This window comes from Centruroides vittatus, unplaced genomic scaffold (genome assembly GCF_030686945.1).
Source record: "Centruroides vittatus isolate TY-2023 unplaced genomic scaffold, ASM3068694v2 contig_436, whole genome shotgun sequence".
Taxonomy (NCBI): Eukaryota; Metazoa; Arthropoda; class Arachnida; order Scorpiones; family Buthidae; genus Centruroides; species Centruroides vittatus.
Genome location: NW_027122237.1, coordinates 2,044,106 through 2,065,149, shown reverse-complemented (window position 1 = coordinate 2,065,149; position 21,044 = coordinate 2,044,106). Strand labels below are relative to the sequence as shown.

General features: G+C 37.2%; 1 protein-coding gene across 1 annotated transcript in view; it reads left to right on the top strand.

Moving 5' to 3' along the window:
- mah (mahogany) overlaps positions 1 to 21,044 on the top strand; it is a 353,681-nt gene that overhangs the window by 126,163 nt on the left and 206,474 nt on the right. The gene's annotated exons all lie outside the window — the stretch shown is intronic.

Genomic DNA, 21,044 nt, shown 5'->3' with positions numbered 1-21,044 from the left:
GGGGACCTCGAAACGTAGAGAAATGCAAAAAAATTCGGGGATAATTTCTGTATGTATGGATGTTAGTATGTGTTTGGGAAGCGTAATTTTGTTCGCCTCTCTGCGGCTTAATAACTCCCGTGCTTTTTGTCGAAAATTTCTGAAATTTTGCAGGAAGGTTTGTTTATTAGGGAGATTAATGCTATTAAGCTTTGGTGATTAAAGGTCGACGGGATATGGAGATAAAGGGTGCGTCGTATCTCCAGTAGAGTTGGACTTAATGACGATTTTCCTCGTTATTTGCATTTACAATCTTTGTTTTTTATTAAACCTATCCCTACCCTTAAAATTAAGCTTTTTGCCATTTTGTAATAGTTAAAAATATAAGAATTTTTAAAATAAAATATTATAACAGATGGCGCCACTAAATGTAGCCGGGAAAGTTAAGCGACTGGTTGCAGGATTTTTACAGTTGGACTAACCGAATGACGAAATACCGAGTCTTAAAACTCAACCTCGAATTATAACTTCCGACTTGCAATTGTTCTCCTAATAATTTTTGTTTAATTTTTCAAGTTTAGGGTTTAATGTCGAAACCATTGAGGATATTCTGCGTTTTATAACATCGACTATTCAAAGAATTTAGGATAGTAATTTACCGAATTGGCACGAAAAATAACTTGAGGTAAGACGGAGTTTGATTAGGATCATTGTAATGTCTTTATTTACGAAGAACATAAACCGTAGGTGAGTTAGTTGCCTCAATTACGTGTATCGTTAAAGAGTGTACCGTACTTTACGTATTACTTCAAAATATACAGGTATACCTCGAGTTACGTCGTCCCGCAAAAAAGTATACGGAAAAATAAAAATCGAGTTTAAGTCATTTTATTCGACTTTACATCCGTCCGCCACAAATATGGAAGTCGTAATATGACTAGGAAAGCGTTAAAAGCGCATAAAATCGTATTAAAATATGCGTATTTACAGTAAATGTTAATATAATCGTCGTAAATCCTAGAGAACGAAACACGAAAAACATCCGTGTTTCTGTGTCGTCGTCTTATTCGGCGGTCTTTAAGCGCTCATTATTGGCGTTTAGTTACTACGTAAGTCGTAGGTTCGACTTACGTCGTAACTACACAAGTAAATTCGATTTACGTCGTTTTTCGACTTACGTCGCCTCTGCTAGAACCGATTACCGACGTAAGACGAGGTATACCTGTATACCGATTGTTACGAAATTAATTTTATATATGGCCTAGTATATGGTTATTTGCAATGTGGCAGACATATTGGAGAAATATATATATATATATATAAATTAGCCAAGTGTTCAAACGTTTTAAAACATTTAAACTAGAATTATTACGCGTCCTCTTTTTCCCGGACGCCCCTCGTGTTCCGAAAAGTCTTACGTCAGAACAAGAGGCACGCAGGGCAGGATTTGCCAATCCAGGGGCCCTGGGCACAAATTCGGTGGGGGTCCCCCCTTTAAGAGTAGGCAAATTTGACGATTTAGAAAATTTACACAAAATACTGTACTTTCAATTAGATTTGAACTAGGAAGTTGTAAATTTCATTTAAAAATAAGGCTATTGTAAACATACATATATTTTATTGTGTAAAACTAATTATTTTAATTTAACTGAAAAATACCTACGTGAAATTTCTTCCGGAAATTTTCCGATGTTTCGTAGGTTTTTTCCCGGGTTTGATTTTCTCTGCCTGTTGCCCACACTAGGCCGTCGCGGTAATAGAAAAAAAATTGTTTAAACATAATTTTCTTTTTAGTTTTGTGGGGGCCCCTATTTTGTGGGGGCCCTGGGCACAGGCCCCAAATGCCCTTATGTAAATCCGGCCCTGGAGGCACGTGTAAAGGCACCCTCCACCTGTAAAGTGGTACGTTAATCTTCCTCGATATTGTCGCCGTTGCCACACATTTTATGGGCCAAATGTCAAGCGATTCCGTGACTAATGAAAGTATTTGTACAGTACGTAAGATATATCGATGTTCACAATTTGTACGAAAACGAACTGTTGGAAATCGTTGCGTCTTTAATGACTTAACGATCAATTTAGTGAGTGTCCATTAGAAAAATCGCTATTTAAAGTGTTAAGTGATTTCAATCGTATCGTTAATATCTTTACGTGACCATATTATCTCGATCGGGATGAATCGGTACAGGAAACGGAAGTGATTAATATTTTTTCGCATTTAATTATAACCGCGATTGGACTAGTTCGGATAGATTTATATAGAAAAAGTTGCGTGACAGCTTTATCAGATTATTTCTTATTCGCAGCTACTTATTAATCATTAGGATGTTAAGCTTAAAATTTAAATTATACATACGCATAACTTGCAATAAATAAATTTATTTTCAGATACGAAAGACGATAACTATAACGGGGCAATAACTTCCAACGAGACAAGTTATTTATCTCGTTGGAAAATTGCCAACAACGGTGATAAATATAGAAAGGAAATTCCTCCCAGAGACGGCGATCGTTACGCGTTACGTAACGTTAAATCCTCGGGTAGCGGGACTATTCAATTTTGTTTCCGAAGTGTTACGTAGTGAACTGTATCGTTTACGTCACCGTTCTTACGTTAAATAAAAAACGAAACGTTCGGTTCCTTAGAACAATTAGGGGTTCGCTGGAAGAAATGCGTTAATGTAATTTTAGAGACGGGCACGGCGATAGAGTTACGTGATTTACGAGTAATCCCTAATAGCTTCACCGATCAACGAGGAAATGATTTTAATAAAAGTGTGCCCATAGGAACTTTATTATTTCTATATAATAAAATTTTTACAGTTTCTTATTCTTTAAAAGAATTTCGACGTAACTAGATAAGATATCGCTATATTAACGTTTCTTACCGAGATTAATCATTAGACGTAACGATAGAAATCTTACTTTAAAATATTTCTTAAATTTTTCTGCCGCTCACACTCGAATTTCGCTCTCGCGTTCCCAAAAATTCCTTGTTTTTAAATTTATTTCAGGTTATAGGGCCTAGCTTTAGGCGTAACATAAGCGATTAAGATAGAAAATTAATTAATGTCCATTTAGATCTAAAAACAAGTTGGAAATTTATAACAGACAAAATAGGCCTACGTAATTATATATTTACGTTTATATTAGTACACTTTTATTAAGATTGCATTTTGAGGAAGATTTTTAAAAAGCGAGGTTAAAAAATTTTAAAGTTTAATAATAAAAAATGGCAGAAAATCTCGAAAAGTCTTGCAAATCCGGAAAAGATATTTTACGCCTGTCTACTTCTTTAAATAGTCAGCCACTATTTAAAGAAAAAGGACCCTAATCCATCGGAAGATGGCAATAAGGACCCCAGATTCTTTTAACGCTGCCATCTCTCGCTAAATTCCAATCCTTTCTACTGTCGTCTTTTGCGGGATCCTCGTCCTAACTAAATTATTTTAATTTTTCACGGTGAATTCGGATCGAGATATCGTTTCCTCCGCTGCATCCTATTACCTAACCAATTTCAGACATCCACAAACGAATAAAATGAGGTTATTTGTATAGCGCGTGAGTGCTGGCTTAATCTAATCGGCGAGATGGCACGCGGCGAGGTATCCGAGTTCGAATTTGTACGAACAATTCGGGTCGAAGTGTCATTCGCCGTCCCTCGCCTACGCTCGCTGGCCTCGTTTCGGACCGGATCGACTCTCGACATTAGCACCGGCGGGTTATGGCCGTGGCCGTGCCACAGATTCCCGAATTGTAAAATCGGCCCAAACTAAGTTATTTGTTAAGAATTTACTATTTAAAACGGTTACTTAAATAAATTCTTCTCTAAATTTTATAAATTTTTCGTCTGTATGCCAGTTAATTAACATACGACAAAAATTGATGTTTCTTCTATGTCCACGTACTTAAACTACCGATTAATACGATAACAAGTTTAATATGAAGCCTCCATTGATGACGTAACTTGATATATAATTATTGTTCTTGATTTTATTAAAGAACGAGTGAATTTTTTGCTGTATAATTTTTCACTTTGATTGTATGGTTTACTGATTAAAAACTATTATTAATTTCTTTTATTTACTACGTACTGTACTCAAATATACGTAGTTTTACCTGCAGCATCTGTTCTTATCTGATCTTTATTCGAATCACTTTATTTTTTCTTTGAACTTTTATCGATTTGCACTGGAAAGTTCTTCCGTGTCTTACTTTAAAATGCAAATTACCGATATTGCGAGGAACGTTCGTGATTCGACTTGTAAATTCGGGATATTTTTCTGGAAAAAATTTCGTATGTAAATAGGTCTTATAGATCAATTTAATTTCGTTTGCTGTAATTGTAAATAATAACTCGATTAATGCTTTATAAAATATAATTGAAAAACAAAAGTAAAGTCTATAGTTTTAAAAATACCAAAAAATTCCAAAAAAATCTTCTACCGATAAGAAATAAATGGGACTGTAAGCCCCTAATTTTAGTAGGACAGTTTGTAACCACGTATCCTAAGTTCAATAGCGGGTTTGAACTGAGGCCGAAGTTTTAAAAGGCGAAAAAGTGTACGTCGGACGTTCGGCGCCGCTTTTCTGTAATGCTAGAAGTTTGACAATGGCGTTTGGAATGTCGAGCGTGATTCCACTGACTTTTCAAACGCCATTGTCAAACTTCTAGCATTACAGAAAAGCGGCGCCGAACGTCCGACGTACACGTTTTCTCGTTTAAAACGTCGGCCTCGACCTGGCTAATATTTATACTTAAATGTCCTACTTTGAAAGTTTGACCTTTAACGCGATAAAATATGCATTGCGTAATCTATAGAATTAAATTCACTGCCACTATAACACGGTTAGAAAAATATATGCGTAAAAATCACACGAGTGTCACGCTATTACGGTGTAGTAGTGTTGGGTATAGTCGATTGAAAAACAGTGGAGTAGCGCATTATCCTATGGGAAAAAAGCGAAATTGCGTGAGGCTACCACGACACGAGCCCCAAAACCAACCTTTTATAAGAAAAGATTTTCCCAAAAAATTCCCCCCGAAGAAAATATCTGAATTCAACACTATACGCGAGGCTCCGTAATTCAATTTTCATAGGCTTCACAAAGCTCAATGCGATTCAGTCGCTTGTACCGAAGGACTATCGACTAATCAATCCGATGTTTTCAGTCGTATAAATACTGTCGCGCGATTTAGTAAACAAAATTCTTTAGTATTAATATAGAATACGTTATCGGTTCCCTTCTATAGTCGCCTGGCTTCTGTGAGAAGCCCTTTTTTTAAACTCTTTTCGCCCCGTGGACACTAAGAGGGCCTTTTTTAGTAGGCCCATTATGGGTTCGGCCAGGCTCACAACGGGGCGACCGGGTGGTGAGGGACGGGGCCCGACATATCCGAACGGACCACCCCCGAAAAATTCCTGGGGATTATTCGACCCGTTCGGATTCGATCCCGGGTCCCCCAGAGCGGTAGGCTGCCACCTTTACCGCTCGGCCATCCGGCCGTCCTGTGAGAAGCCCCGTGGTTGTTATTTTCGTGGCATTTTTCCTGAAATTTTTCAAAAAATTTCAAAAAAATTTAAATTCTTCAATCTTTTCGAACTGCAAAAAATGCAATAAATAACATTTTTATTGCGCGCCGAGTTCACTCAGAAAAAAATTCCAAAAAGTGCTGGCTTCTAACAAGCTTCCACGCGACTATGCGCGGTAGTAAAAAATCGGGAAAAAACGAGTTTGGAATAATCGCTATCGTCGATCGCGACCATCGCGAGCATCTTTTTCGCTATCAATTCTTTTCTCTCAACAATTTTATTTTTCTTTCACTAAAAAGATTCATTTTAGCCTGATTTTGAACCGAGATATCGAGATTTATTACTAAACTCGGCGATGTCTTATTATACTCTGCGTGAAATCGCGTTTGTCCGCGCGAGAAATAACAGCGACAAAAATTTTCAAAATTAATATCTTTAATACAAATTGAGCTAATTGTACAATTTTTTTTCTTGCGTAAGAATTTCATATAGGTATTGTTGCGAATGCATTTTTTTGGTGAAATTTCGAGAATATTTTTAGTTATAAATAGATGAATTTACGCATTTGACATCGTATCGTAAATTGCCGAATTTTCGATGGTCCGCGCATTATATTTTTGATTGCTTCATTTCACGCGCAGAAAACATTTATGTCTGTACTATCAACGAAGAATTTTGATGGATTGAATATTTTGAGCGATGTCGAGTTTTATATTAGATGATCGAGTTAAGCCCAACACACGACTATATCATATTCAAAATTAAAAATAAAATTCATGTTTGGAAATATAAAGAAAATATCCGTTAAATCTTAAATACAAGATTCATACGAGTAAAACAAAATAACAACTTTGTCAATTGGTCGATTTACGAGTCAGAAAGAAGCATTTGAAAATAGGGTTATAAAGCAATCAACGTTTATTGACTTTCGCGATAGGGGGTATAGCGAGGTATATTGACAAATTTTTCACAGTAGTACGAAATTTTTACTGACTTCGCTCGAAAGTGTCATATTTCTTCCCCATTTACAAACAAACCCGATGGCGATCGGTGAAACACGAGAGAAATTACGACCAGTTGAAATTTGATATGTTTATTTTTTGCGTTTTACGTATCAAATTACATTAAATTCGACACAAATAAAGCATTTGTGTGAATAAGAAAATATTTTACACCGTTTGAAAGTAGAAAAAATAAAGAAAACAAAGATGTAATAATAATTTTTGAAGCGAAGCCAAAAATTTTACAATTTAAAGATAAAAAATGGATTCTGTTAGACGCCGCGCGGTAAAGGGGGGTGGCATAATCACGCGACTATAGCACTGTTAATTAAGAAATCTCGATATACATTTACGATCAAATGTCAGAATATATTGTTGACATCGATGCACAGTTTGTCACGAAACGAGAAGAAAACGTTTTATTGAAAATATTAAAATTTGCATTTTACTTGTTCGCGCTGTTACTAACTTTTTCCTTTTAAAATATTACATTAATTGTAGCGTTTTAAAAATGGTAACCGTCCCGAGACTGTTACCTTAATTATTATCAGCATACATTGAGCGCCTCTTCAAAAGAGTCAACTTCAGTACCGCTAGATGGCAACTCGCCTACATAAGAAGGAATATCAGTCAAACTTTTATCGTCCTTGATTATTGTTTTGCTTACAGCTAAACGGTAATCACGATGATCTGACGTACACTTTCCGTTCGAGAACACGAGATGTATATTCGTGTAATCAGATAATTATAAACTCTAACTTACAACCGGTTGAAAAGAAAGACATTTTTATTCTACAAGGTTGAAATTTAAACACTGGTGTTTCACACGAAGACCACGAATTCCATGCTCGTGCTGCTTCGCAACTTCGATATGACAACATTCGGGACGAAGGAAACTAAAATCGTCCAATTAGAACTCTACGCTTTGGCCATCTTCTATCTTCCTCGGTGACCGAGATCGAGGAATACCGATTTTCAGTAGTCGGATATTTTCCACCTTTTCTGTATCTGAAAATCTCTCCAAAGTACTTTTACAAGTAAAAACAAAATAAGCCCGAGAATTATTTAACTTTAAGCAAATTTCGTTACGAGTCTGTTCTTTCCATATGGTAACGATTAGAAGCATCTAAATCAGTATCTATACAAGGCACATATAGTTCCATTGATAACTTCGTGTGAAGGTTCGGAAGTGGGCCTACTATTTGTGCAAATAAGAAAATTTTTTCTAATTTTTGTATAGAAGAAAATAATGATGATAATAATTATTATTATTATTATAAATTAACGTTGTAAAAAGAAACCGTCAAACAAGAAAAAAATGTAAAAACGAAAAATGTAATATTACGTGTCCATAAAAGGACGTGTCTGTAGAAATTTCCGAGAAGGTCGGACTTCTCGGGTCGAAACAATAGATGAATTTCAGTACTTAGATCGAACATCTTCGATAAGAATCGAATTGTCCGTCGACGTCGACTCATCCAACGACCTGGGTTCCGATCTCGTTACAATTCGTAACGAAGGGGGGGGGACCAATTGGAAAGCGGAGGCAAGTCGGCATCGACCTATCGGAATGTCCGATTTGGGGCTCGAAAGAAAGTTATAAAAACCGTCAAAAAAGGATGTGACAAAAAGGAGCTTTGGCTCGCGACCTTACGGCTGTGTTTCGGTGATCTTCGGCAGTTGGATTACATCTCTTTTGGAATGTCACCCGCTCCCCTGGATTTGTCACCCGTTATCCGAATCGTCCCCGCTTCCGGAACTTTTCCTCGAGAAACCGAACAGTGTTCCCCGGGGCCATCATACTCCTGCGAAAACATCGGAGAACTTTTCTTGTGGACATTCGATTTCGAGAAGGGGCCCAGAAGACTCGAACGCCGCCGCTGATAAAAGTGTATCGTAGTTGTAAGCACCTTTTGTTATATAAACGGGTTACGAATGAAAGTCTGTCTCTGAGAGTTTCTTTCACTCCCACACGTGGATCGTGACCGCGCGACATTCTGACTAACGCAGTCGTTCGGCAAACCTCACATTCATTATGTTTTCATATAAGCTTTTACGAAGTTTCTCATGTCGATCGCTGTATCCCAGAAAACTCTTTTATACAACCAGAATACAATTTAAGAAATATCTCCGCTATTTAAAAACAGTGGCGTAGCGAGAGGGCAAGGGGGTGTATCGTGCACCGGGCGCTACTCGCGGAGGGGCGCCCAAATGGTCTCCGAGACAAACTATATGTGTTTCTGGAGGGGGAGGGGCGCCAATAAAGTGTCGTGCCCCGGGCGCCAGTTATGTTCGCTACGCCACTGTTTAAGAAACAGTATAGGCCCGGACTATTTATGTAAATGAGTCGCATCCCTAAAGAGATGGGACTCATTTACACTACATAAATTATTAATTAATATACAGTATATACATTATTGCCGGAATGACAACAAGCAGATGCAAAGGAGACGGTAGTGGCGATAGGAAGAAAAAGGTCTGGATCTTGGCAGTTTAGAAAAGGAGTCGCAAATTATTTTCGGTCTTCCAACGTGGCAAATTTTTCCCTAGCAGCCAGAAATCACGGGCGTAGAACCAACACCGGCGGCGTTTTTCAGCGTGTCTGGCTTAAGCGAAAGCGATATCGCAAAAACTTTAGATGGATTACTGTTATCGAGATACGGATCGCATTAGAAGTTACGGTTCTTTTGACTCGGCTTACAAATGGCCGCGTGGATAAAAGCCGCCGAACACTGGTAGTCGTCGACGGTATAATCGCACCCGACCAACGGCCCGGTCACGCGGAATTTTTCCAGATTTTCTTTACGCGTCTTACACCTAAATAGGGTGCTGTTTCTCGTAGGCATTCGTCTTGGCAGATTCGGATACAGGGTGCCTCGAGCGGACCTTGGATCGAATCCGACGAATCGAAAATCCCAATTTTTTGGAGATGGCCCGTCCGGATATATCGGACCACTGGCCGCCTCGTTGCGGGCCCGCCGAACCCATAATGGTAGCCCTCAATGTCCACTGGGTGGAGAGCTAAAAATGCAGCCCGAAAAACCTACCTCATTTAAAGAGATACATAGTGTGAGATCTGGATTTTATCAGAGTCACTTTTTGTAATAATTCGTTTTAGGAATTTTCCCATAATCTAAACATCCTGTCTAAAAACGGCCCTGGACGAGAAAATATGCGTCCCCGGCCAGATAACTGTCAACAATCCTTTGTTCTTAAACTAGATCAGATCATCTTGCAACCTTAGTTTATGGTTAACGTCCGAATTCGTCATGTATTTTGAATCCCGGGAACACCTATGACACAAATCGTCATCCGCTTACGATCACGTGACCTAATTACCCAGACAAAAACTATAAAAGACACTCCTTTCCCCCCTCCGGGGAGTCTCTTACCATCTGCCGGACAAACGCCGTCGCTCGTCGTCGCCGACTCGGACCTACTGTCCGAACGTCTCCGCGCTCGGTCGCGACATCATAAAACTGTGCCTATTTCACATCGAGGATATGAAGTCCTAACCGTCAGGAAACGAACTAATGAGGTATGAACCGAACCTGTAAGCTCTCTCTCGACCCCTTTTTTTTAAACTCTTTCCGCCCTGTGGGCACTAAGAGGGCCTTTTTTAGTAGGCCCATTATGGGTTCGGCCAGGCCCTCAATGGGGCGACCGGGTGGCGAGGGACGGGGCCCGACATATCCGAACGGACCACCTCCCGAAAAATTCCTGAGGATTATTCGACCCGTTCGGATTCGATCCCGGGTCCCCAGAGCGGTAGGCTGCCACCTTTACCGCTCGGCCATCCGGCCGTCTCTCTCGACCCCTACGCGACATAGGGAAGTTAGTCAGATTTTGTCTTTGTGTCCTTTGTTAACTCCAATAAATCTTGTTTTTATTGTTAAATGGTGTCTTCTTTGACTCGAATATCGCTTCGCCTTATCGTCGACCCCATCCGTCTCACCTCCTATCCACTCGCGTAACGCGTAACACCTTAACGCTAGCCACGTAACCGCCATCTTTGACAAGTGCGGTACCGGAAAGGGAGGTACGACTTCCCCCCCCCCCCGATCTCACACATAGCATTAAAATTTTACACGTTATGCAACGACGGACGGAAGCCGAGAATTTCTCATAAATATTAGTTTTAAGTTGTGCTTTTTAAAACGATTTTTTAAAGTTTAACGGAGTACGAAAAGTCGAGATGGAAAAAACACGGTGCTAGTTTTGGGCGGTTTTGTTCTTTGGCAGTGTTTCGTTTTCTAGGTGGCGCGCGAGCAGACTTTCTGGGGGTCGTGGCGGAACACGTGGCTTTGAATGTCGAGGAATGAAGAATTTAGAAACTCTGGCTGCAGAAAGAATTTTGAAAGAAATGATTCCTTTACACGCAGTTTCTCGTGCCATAAATCCAGAATTATTACAAGCGATGTTTAGCAAATGCGACTCGAATTGCAAGTCACGACTGGAAAAGTACTTTCTGAAGTACAAATACAAATTTATCAAAGCATTAATTAGTAGAAAATATACACGTGCAGATTGGAAAAGAATTTCCAGAAGGAAAACTTTATCGGAATATTTTATACGAGAATTCCACGATAAAGTCGACTGGGAGGTCATTTCTACTAGTCAAAAACTGTCGCAGGAATTCATCGGAGAATTCCGGGACCAAGTCGACTGGAGCGCCATTTGCGAATGTCAGAAACTGTCGGAAGATTTCATCCGAGAATTTCGGGACAGAGTTGTCTGGCACACGATATTCGAATGTCAAACGCTGTCCGAAGATTTCATAAGAGAATTCCGGGACAGGGCCGATTGGAAAGCGGTTTCTTACTTCCAGAGTTTGTCGGAAGGTTTCATGAGAGAATTTCGGGAGCAGCTCGATTGGTGCGCTCTTTCTGCCTGTCAGAAGATGTCGACGGAGTTTTTACGAGAATTTCGGGATAAAGTTCACTGGAACGTGTTGTGCTATTCTCGAAAGTTGTCGGAAGAAGTTATACGAGAATTTCGGGATCGAGTCGATTGGTTTGCCATTTCTCGATATCAAAAACTGTCGGAAGAATTTATTAGGGAATTTCGGCACGAGATTCGTTGGGAATCAATTTCTCTCTCTCAAAACTTATCTGAAGATTTTATCCGAGAATTTCGAGATAAAATTGAAAGGGACGAAAGTGAAGGTTGGGATTTCATTGGATGACTCTATTTAAAACAAGACTAAAACTATTATACAGAGTGTAAGAAGAAGAATAGTAAAATGTTAATGTATATTTTCTCACATAAAAAGGTGTGTATTTTACTTAAATAGTTTAATCTTTTATTGTTTGTTATTTAAGATATAAACTAACAATTTCACTCCCTTCATCCACATTGTAAACTGACTTATGTAATTTTCAATATTTTGCATATTTATAATTGGATTATTTTATTAAAAAACTAGCAAGTAGGCCCGGCGTTGCTCGGGCAAAAGTAACGATAGCGAAGATTAAGATAGTCGCTATAGACGTTATAGTCGCAAAAAAAGAGAGTAATTTCGTCGACGAATTAAGTTTTTCTAAAGAAAGATCGAATTTGAAAATCGAATGTTCTAATATTGTTCGATTTTCACGACGTGTTCTGATTATATCCTTCGATTTTCGTCGAATGTTCTAAAGAAGAAAAGTCGAGAAAAACCGAACTAATCTGTTTAAATTTGAAAGTCGAATATGTTCCTACGTATTACTCTTTTTCTTTTTTTTTTTTTCCAGAGTCCGTAAATCTTCCACGTCGCTTTGTCTTGTTCTCCATTGTTACTTAACACTTTGGAACTTATATCTGGTACCCTAACTGTGCACCAAATTTCAACTTTCAACTCCTAACCATTTTAGCGAATATTAAGATTATTACGTTATAGTCAACCTTACCCGTTTTCACAGAATGCAAGAATTGGGTCCTCCCTGTTTCCAGACTAATTACAGAATTTTTAGATAGGTCTAGAAATATGTTCGATTTCGAAAAAACTGCATCTGCGTCTTGCACTTCGCTTTCTCTTAACACTTCCATCGTTGATGGAAGTGTTAAGACTTAATTCTGTCCCTCTCCCCCGTGGGGAGGGATTTCGAAAAATCCCTTCTTAGTGTGCATTCTCGTGACGTACCCTAACTATGTACCAAATTTCAACTTTCAACTCCTAACCGTTTGTGCTCTTAACATTTCCATTGCTTATTCTTAACACTTCCATTGTTGACATTTCCCTTGTTACTTAACACTTCCATTGTTACTTAACATTTCCATCGTTGATGGAAGTGTTAAGACTTAATTCTGTCCCTCTCCCCCATGGGGAGGAATTTCAAAAAATCCCTTCTTAGCGTGCGTTCTCGTAACGTACCCTAACTGTGTACCAAATTTCAACTTTCAACTCCTAACCGTTTGGGCTCTGCACTGATTATTATTATTATTATTATTATTGAGATATACTCGGTTAACACCGGTGGCTGTGTACTATGCCGGACCAAAGTCAAGGCAAGTAACCAAAACAGAAATTAAAGAAGTGTATCAGTGTGTGTGTCTGTATTCAGGAATTTTCTCACAATATGACATGTATTCAATATAGTGGCCTTCTGTAGTGTGATGTATGTGTTTCTATTCAATTGTAATGTGCCCAGGCTTTTGTGTAGTGTGTGTGGTATGACGCCTGTAGAAGAGAGAACAACAGGTACAATAAGCACCCTATCCATCCTCCACAGATGCCTTATTTCCTGGGCGAGTTCTGTGTACTTGCTAATTTTTTCAGTGCATGCGTTTTGTATATTGTGAGTGTTTGGAATGGATATGTCTATAATGTATGTGATTTTATTGTGTTTGTCAATGAGTGTTATGTCTGGTCTGCTGTGGTAAATTGTTTTATCTGTGATTATGGCTCTGTCGTAGTACATTTTGTGCGTGTTGTTTTCCAATACTGTCTGTGGAATGTATTTGTAATATGGTTCGTGGATGTCTACTAATTTGTGTTTCCTTGCAAGCTTTTGGTGTATTATATTTGCCTACTTGATTATGTCTGTGTAAATAATCTGTTTGTGCCAAGAGCTTGCAACCAGAGGTGATGTGTTGTATAGTTTCTGGCATGATGTGACATTTTCTGCATGTGTCATTTGTGAGTGTTGCATCTTTGAGTATGTGTTTTCTGTAGTTTTTAGTATTTATGACCTGATCCTGTATGGCAATCATGAATCCTTCCGTCTCCCCAAAGAGGCATCCCCGAGCTAACCGGCTGTTTGACGCAGTTTTGTCAACAAAATCATGGGCCAGATCGTAAGGATGCCTGCCATGGAGTGCCTTTCGAGCCCACGATTGCTTAATGGTGTCTATGCTTTTTATATGTTGTGTTGTGTCCATATGATGTGAGTGTAAGTTTAATGGTGTGTTATTCGAGTCTGCTAGAGTTACTGCTTTATGTAATTGTGATGTTTCTTGTTTTTTGTAGAAAAACTCTCGCAGTGACTGTATTTGTTTGTAGTGAAGGTTAACTATGTCAATCGGGCCACGCCGCCATCTTTACGTGGAAGGATTAATCTTTCTGTGGCGGATTTAGGATGATGTTGTTTATGCTTAGTAAGTGTAGTTCTTGTTTTCCTTTGGAGTTGCTCGAGATCTGTGTGAGTCCAATGTATAACTCCAAAAGAATATGTGAGTACTGGGATGACATATGTGTTTATTGCTTTAACTGTGTGTTTTGCATTTAACTGTGTTCTGAGAATAGCATTTAACCTACTTTGGTATTCTTTAATTAATCTTTGCTTTATTTGTGCATGTTCTGTTAGTTTGGCCTGTTGGAATCCTAAATACTTGTAGAACTCGCCCTCTTCCATGGATTCAATAACGTCTCCATTTCCAAGTGCAAAATCTTCTTTCTTCAGGATTCCTTTTTCTATGTGAAGTGTTTTGCATTTATCTAGGCCAAATTCCATTTGTATGTCCTTGGTGTATGAATGTGTGATTTGTAGGAGTTGATGAAGTACATGTTTATTATTATTATTATCATTATCATTATCATCGTCATCATCATCAACTCGTCTCGATTATATATATAGATTCCTAATAAGAGATTTTATTCCTATTGGATTTTGCATTAGAGATTTTGTCTCCTTGACGATTGGCCGTAAATTAAACCGTTAACGTCGATTTGTTTTAAGCGTGCGAATACTTTAACTTCCGATTCTTCGTCGTTTGTCATAGATTACGTATAAAAAAACTTATATGGTACGTTTGTTCGAAATAAGTACTACCGCCGATACGCGAACTTCGAAAGACTTGCTACGTTCGTATAATTTTTTACCAAATACTTAATATTAAATGGTGTACGTGGGATTCGGTTACAGTAAAATGGTACTCGATAATCTCGATTAAAGTATCTACGAATTGTAAATGTCGTTATTTGCAATTCAAAATTATTAACGAAATAACTAAGTTAATAAGAATCTAAAGCGTGTCTACGTGAAATTTTGGCGTAGTGGTAGTCGATAAAATTCTGACAAAAATAGCCGCACGGATTTGGGTTCCGTCGATTAAAAATGCACTCCGACGTCGATTTTACTTAAAAATCGGGCTCGTTCGCCGTATATTTACGTATATACCGAGCGATCGCGGCTAAAGTAATCCTACTCGCCACCGTCTAGAGAGATCCGGCAAACTTAATCCGGTAAGGGGAAATTTCCGTTAAAAAAGTACTAAAACTCGCCGTTACGCTTTAAGCGACGGGCATTTTATTTGAACGCGACGCTCGTGCCGTGCGGAGACCTTACCGACACGGGAGAAACCGATAAATGCGGTCTTCGTTCGAAAGGTATAGAGTCCGAACGTAACCGTCGGCATTCGAGGGCCGACCGTAATCGGTCTTTTCCCACGTGCCGTGATAATTTTCCAAATCTCGTGGAAATTGTAACGTATCCTCGATAAATTAAATTTTTTGTGTCCCGCTATCGAAACTTGCGAATCGAGATTCGGAGAACGAGGTGACCGGACGATAGTAAATGCTCGAGTGACGGTTATCGACGAAACGTTAAGTGTTTGATACGTAGAAGTGCGCCGTCTTGTACAAAAGTCGACCGAAGCCATTGTCGCTATTGCAGTTGGGCTACGGTAAAAGTGTTTGCCATGTCTCGGTTTCTCGATCGTCGGAGCACGTGACAGACCCGTTAGTATTAGCGTGTTTTAAGAAGAATGGTCCGAGAGTAAACGTGGCTACCAATCCACGCCGGACTAACTCGTTCTTTAGGATCTCGACAAATTTTTAGCTCGAGGCCTCTCCGACTTTGGCCCCGTCGAAAAGAGCAACGTTTAATGTCGCGGCCTTTTTATTACCCAAAACTTAGCCGAAACGCTCGTGCTTACGGAAAGTAAACTACATTCTCTATTTGATATGATTTTCATTATTTTAGGAGTACAGAATTCCCAAATTTTTTAAAGCAGTTGTATTGTTTGCAAGATGTTACTTGAAAATCTGGGGCAGTTAATGTTAAGTATTTGAATCTAAATTTAGATAAATTATTACAAAAATAAATACATACATACATACATACAGTTTTGTTTCTTGGAAAAAATCTGATTAGAATGCATAATCATTTAACTATACTGCTGCTGGAATTGTATATTATTGGTTATGTACACTATCTAGATAATTGTTGTGTCTAAACAAAGAAATGATTTTGTTTAGGAGTTTAACATTTTTGTATTTTTGCATCTTTATCAAATAAATCAATGGTTCTGTCTCTACTTTCTGCATATAAACACCAACATTTTAATGTAATCTTCATGTTTATAATTTATGCAAATCTTTATAAATAATAATAGTTTTATATATCATTTAGTTAAAATCAAGACAAAAATATAAATTAAGACAGGCGAATCAAAAGTTTTTTGCTACCTTTTTTATGTGCCAAGGTACCGAAGTTATATTAATTTTGTTAACGTAGTTATACGGCAAGTCGTGCGCAGAATCGGACGGGATATTTTGATTTTCGATGTCGTTTTCGAGAACGGAAGAAATGGTCCCGTCCGACCGTAAGGAAAAAGGTTGCAAGGAACTTTTTATTTATCTTGTATAATCTTAAACATCTTCAAAAATTGGCAGATGATTGACAAAAGCTGTTTGCAGAAGACCCGGAACCTTGTCAGAATGTGGAAGGTTGCACTCAAAAAAAGTGCAACCTTCCACATTTTGACAAGGTTCCAGGTCTTCTGCAAATGGTAGTGCATGTGTGAACAATGCATAGCAGCAGCATATACACTAGCATTTTCAGGTGGTCCCACAGATCCAAAAGATTCAGAGGAGAAAACTTAGAGGCCACATCACTGGACTCACTCTGCCTATACATGTTGATAGACTATAGTTTCACGTGGCATGTGTATGTTGATTAATTATGTGATAACTCTTACATAATTCTTCACTAACGTCAAGTGTTATTTAATAAAATGTTGCACTTGATGCTGTCACAAGGTTTCATTTCTTGAAATCACCCATTTCCAAACATACATTTATTGGGCTGCAATTTGAAAAATAATTGTAGACCTACAAATTCCCACTGCCGTCCGTCCGTCCTTGATCTAAAGAACGGCGTTAAACAGACGAAAGACGAGACCAGATAGGAATACCTTAGGGACGGGAGGCCCCGATTAACTTTGTAAGAACTTTGATGCAAACTGCAAGTCGTGTTATTTCAATTCAAAAATCCCCCCTCCCGAAAGGTGAAATCATGCTGGCTATCTATCTATTATTAAAGGAAAAGTATGGTGTACGGGGGCAAGACATTACTAACCGAGGTAAATGGCATATGTTTTAAATGAAATAAATTACAGCCCGACATTATGACGACATCACAATAAATAACTGCCGGAATTTTTACTTTTTGTTTTCCTTTATTAAATAATAAATATTAGTGAACTTTATTACCTTACATAACTTATTTGAGAAAAATATTTGCCCATGTCTAGAAATAATGCTTTTCAAAAGTGTTATACAGTAGAACTCTTAAGTTTTTAAATTTCCTTGAAAAATTCTTAAGTGGAGAAACTTCCTAAGTAGAATTTAATATTTTTCAAAATATTGCCTTCCGCGATTAAATTAGGGCAATATCCCACTACTTTGCGGAATTTTTTATTCCCTTCTCGCAAAAACGGCTCGGCCGTTTACGAACCCATTTTGCCGCCCCTTTCGTACGTCGTCGTCGGACTTAAAGCCGACCGCACGAAGCGTTCGAGGACTTCCCGTCTCGTCACCTTCGAGCCATTCGCGACACGTTCGGGCACGAGGTCCGGCATCGTCTCAAAGAAAAATTATATCTATATTCGGAAGATCTGGTCTCGTGCAATTGGTTTTTCAAGATCTCTGCACAAGATTGCAAGACGATCTCGTCTTTCTTCAAGAAATGGACGAAGAGTCGACCTCGACGGTCAAGAAAGGTCATCGTTAGCTTTTGTTTAAAATCAAAAATGCTTTCAATTAAATTATCTCTCTTGCATTATTAGTATAATTTCCTTGCAATTCTTTTGGAGTTACTATATCAATAATTTGTCTTAAAACAATACATTAGAATTTCAAATAAAATGCAAAAGCACATTTCTTTTTATCACAGTATTTTATTATAGAAATATGTAAATACATCCTTTAAATCATATGGATACTTTTATGTATTTCATGAATTTTTATAATGTATTTAAATGCAAAACCAGTTTAGAATTTAACCATGTAAAGTATTCTCAGAATGTTTATACTATATATATATATAATACATGTATTTGAATTACATTTTATGTATATAGTATACTTTTGCATTAATTCAAGTGCTATAGCTTATGTTTTATCACAGATCTATGACTAGAAATCAAAAATTTCCTTTCATTATTGGAGAAAACTGTACAATTCCAGATGTTTAGATTTTTATACATACAGGATGGTTCAAAAATTGGTTAACTGTGTTTATAAACATTTTGTGAAAGTGCATCGGTCTTTTAATTGGCTTATTGAACAAAAGATCTCGTTTCGTCACTTTGGCCGATTCTTTTAAAGCGGTTTATTTCAATAGTTAACTTACTTTTGCTCTACCCTGTATATATAGCTTTTGATATGAATTATGCTAATCGTCATCTTACAAAAAAGACGATATTCAATATTTTGAGATCGTTTATAGTAAAAATCTAATTTACTAACATACAATGATATAAGAACAATTTTTTCACAGTTTAATATTAAAAAAATAATTATTAAACAAAATTAGACATTACGTATACAATATTTGTCTGCTTATTTTATATTCTGGGAAATTGTAAACATTAAACGGGTGTTAGTCGTTAATAAAATCTTGTTTCCGTTCGATGTCGTCTCGAAAAATTATAAAGGTTCCCTAATTTACCGGGCATATTATTAATAACTCTGTTGGCGAGTATCCGTACGTTCGCATTAACGATGCCGGAATTTTAGTTTTGAATTCGTTCCTTTAGATAATTATGAAAATGATCCACGTGAAATGTGAACAAGCAATGGAAATTTGCATTTAAAAATGACAAATATCTCGGTAATGGATTTCTAAAATTTTAAATAGAAATACAAAAATCTATAAAACTAAAGCTGTATACGAGCGTATTAAATATAGTCAAATATAATAAAGACTATGTCCGAATACTTTAGACGTAACTTGCTACGGACTACCTTAAAAATTTTTTTATGTATTAAAGATTATATATAAAATATTCACTTCTAAAAATGCTTATATATAATTTATCAAACAATTTACAAGATAATTTATTTGTAATGAAATCATTTTTGCTGTGTTAAACTATATTTGATGATTAAATCGCCATCCTCAAATCAAATATTTTGGTAATAAAATTTGGCAGAATTTTGCCTTACTTCCATTTAAGAAATCAAATTTAAATATTAAAAATGTGAATTCGAAAGGGTCAAAAAATTATCTTAGTAAACAATAGCTCGAGTGGACTAACCGATAATCGTCTCCGTTTTCGGAAATTCGAGTTCTATACGAGCAGATCTTTTACCGGACGTTTCGAACGAAGATCGTAACCGACTCTGCTATTATAATTCGTTTCCGATCGGCTAATCAAAGCAGCCGTTAACCGATTATTCTTTGGCTTCGCCGCAATCTTATCGTCTAGCTACAATAACGTAATAATCGGCATCGCCGACGAAACTAGATACGTAAATATAATGCAAGAAGAACAAGAACTTAAATACCTATAATTCAATTATATTTAATTCAACTGTAAAAGTTTTCATTAAATTTCTGAACATTAATCTAAATTTATAAGGAGTATTAAGTAGTATAGATTAATTGATACGACAATTGGATGGCCAAGTGTCGGCATTCTGCTCTGGGGATCCGGAAACAAATTCGGACGGGTGGAAAAAACTTCCCGGGAAATTTTCGGGGTAATCTGTGGCGGACACGTCGGTCCCCGTTCGCTCGCCACCCGTCCAAACATTTCTTTGTATTTTAAAAAAATATTATAAAAATTGCTTTAATCAAATGTAGAAACTCTTCAAATTTAAATACTTTTGTCCATGTTCAAGAAATGCTTAAAAACACCTTTTACAGCAGTCTAAACATTTCCTCAAGATGGAAGAGTCTAACAGCATTTAAATTTGAATTTTTTCACTCACCAAATTTTACACTCCAGTAAAACAAGTCTATTATATTTTATCATGTGGTACCCATTAAGAGTGTTACATAGTATTACATAATATTTTTTGAGTAAAAAATTATTTAAAACATTCAACTCTAAGAATAAAAGTTAAAAATGTTTCATTAGATAAAATGAAGGATTTTTAGATTATTACACATTAAAAGCTAATTTTATATACTGTTAAAATGATTTTTTTACGTACAAAAATTAGTAAACAATCATAAATGCAATGCTTTAAAAATACTTTGACATAATTACAATTTTCAAAATTTTAAAAGCAATGCGTCCGAATTGAAATGCTTAAAGAGAATTTCAAAATTTAGTATAAAATTCACAAAAAAATATATTGCCAAAGAAGCTAAAAAAGTAACCACCGTACACTTTAGTACGTACTAGTGACGGGACGATTAATTGGAATCGAGCAATTCTCGTCGCCGTTTCCGATTCTTCGACATTTATAAAGAAAACTAAACGATCTAAGATTAAAAAATTTTTAAATTACGATATTAACAATTAAGTGACGGTTTATTGGACCGTCGTGTCGACAAATCGGAGTACGCGACTCCTCTCTTTACGCAGGGCGACGTCTGTCGTGTAGTTAGAGCAACGAAAGAATGCACTCGGTCGGTACTAATTGTCTCCATCTTAGGGGAGATAGGGTGACATTAGGGTTGCCACCTGGCTAGTATTAGGTCGGCTTGACTGGCAGTGGTCAAAAATATTTAAGTGTTGGCAATAAATATTAAAAATAATTTTGCCATGTTTACTTATAATGATAAAATGCTTAAACACCCTTATATACTCTTTTTAGCAACACTTTTAATTTATTTAAATGAACGTTTACGATTCCTTTTCATTTGTCTGTGTCAGG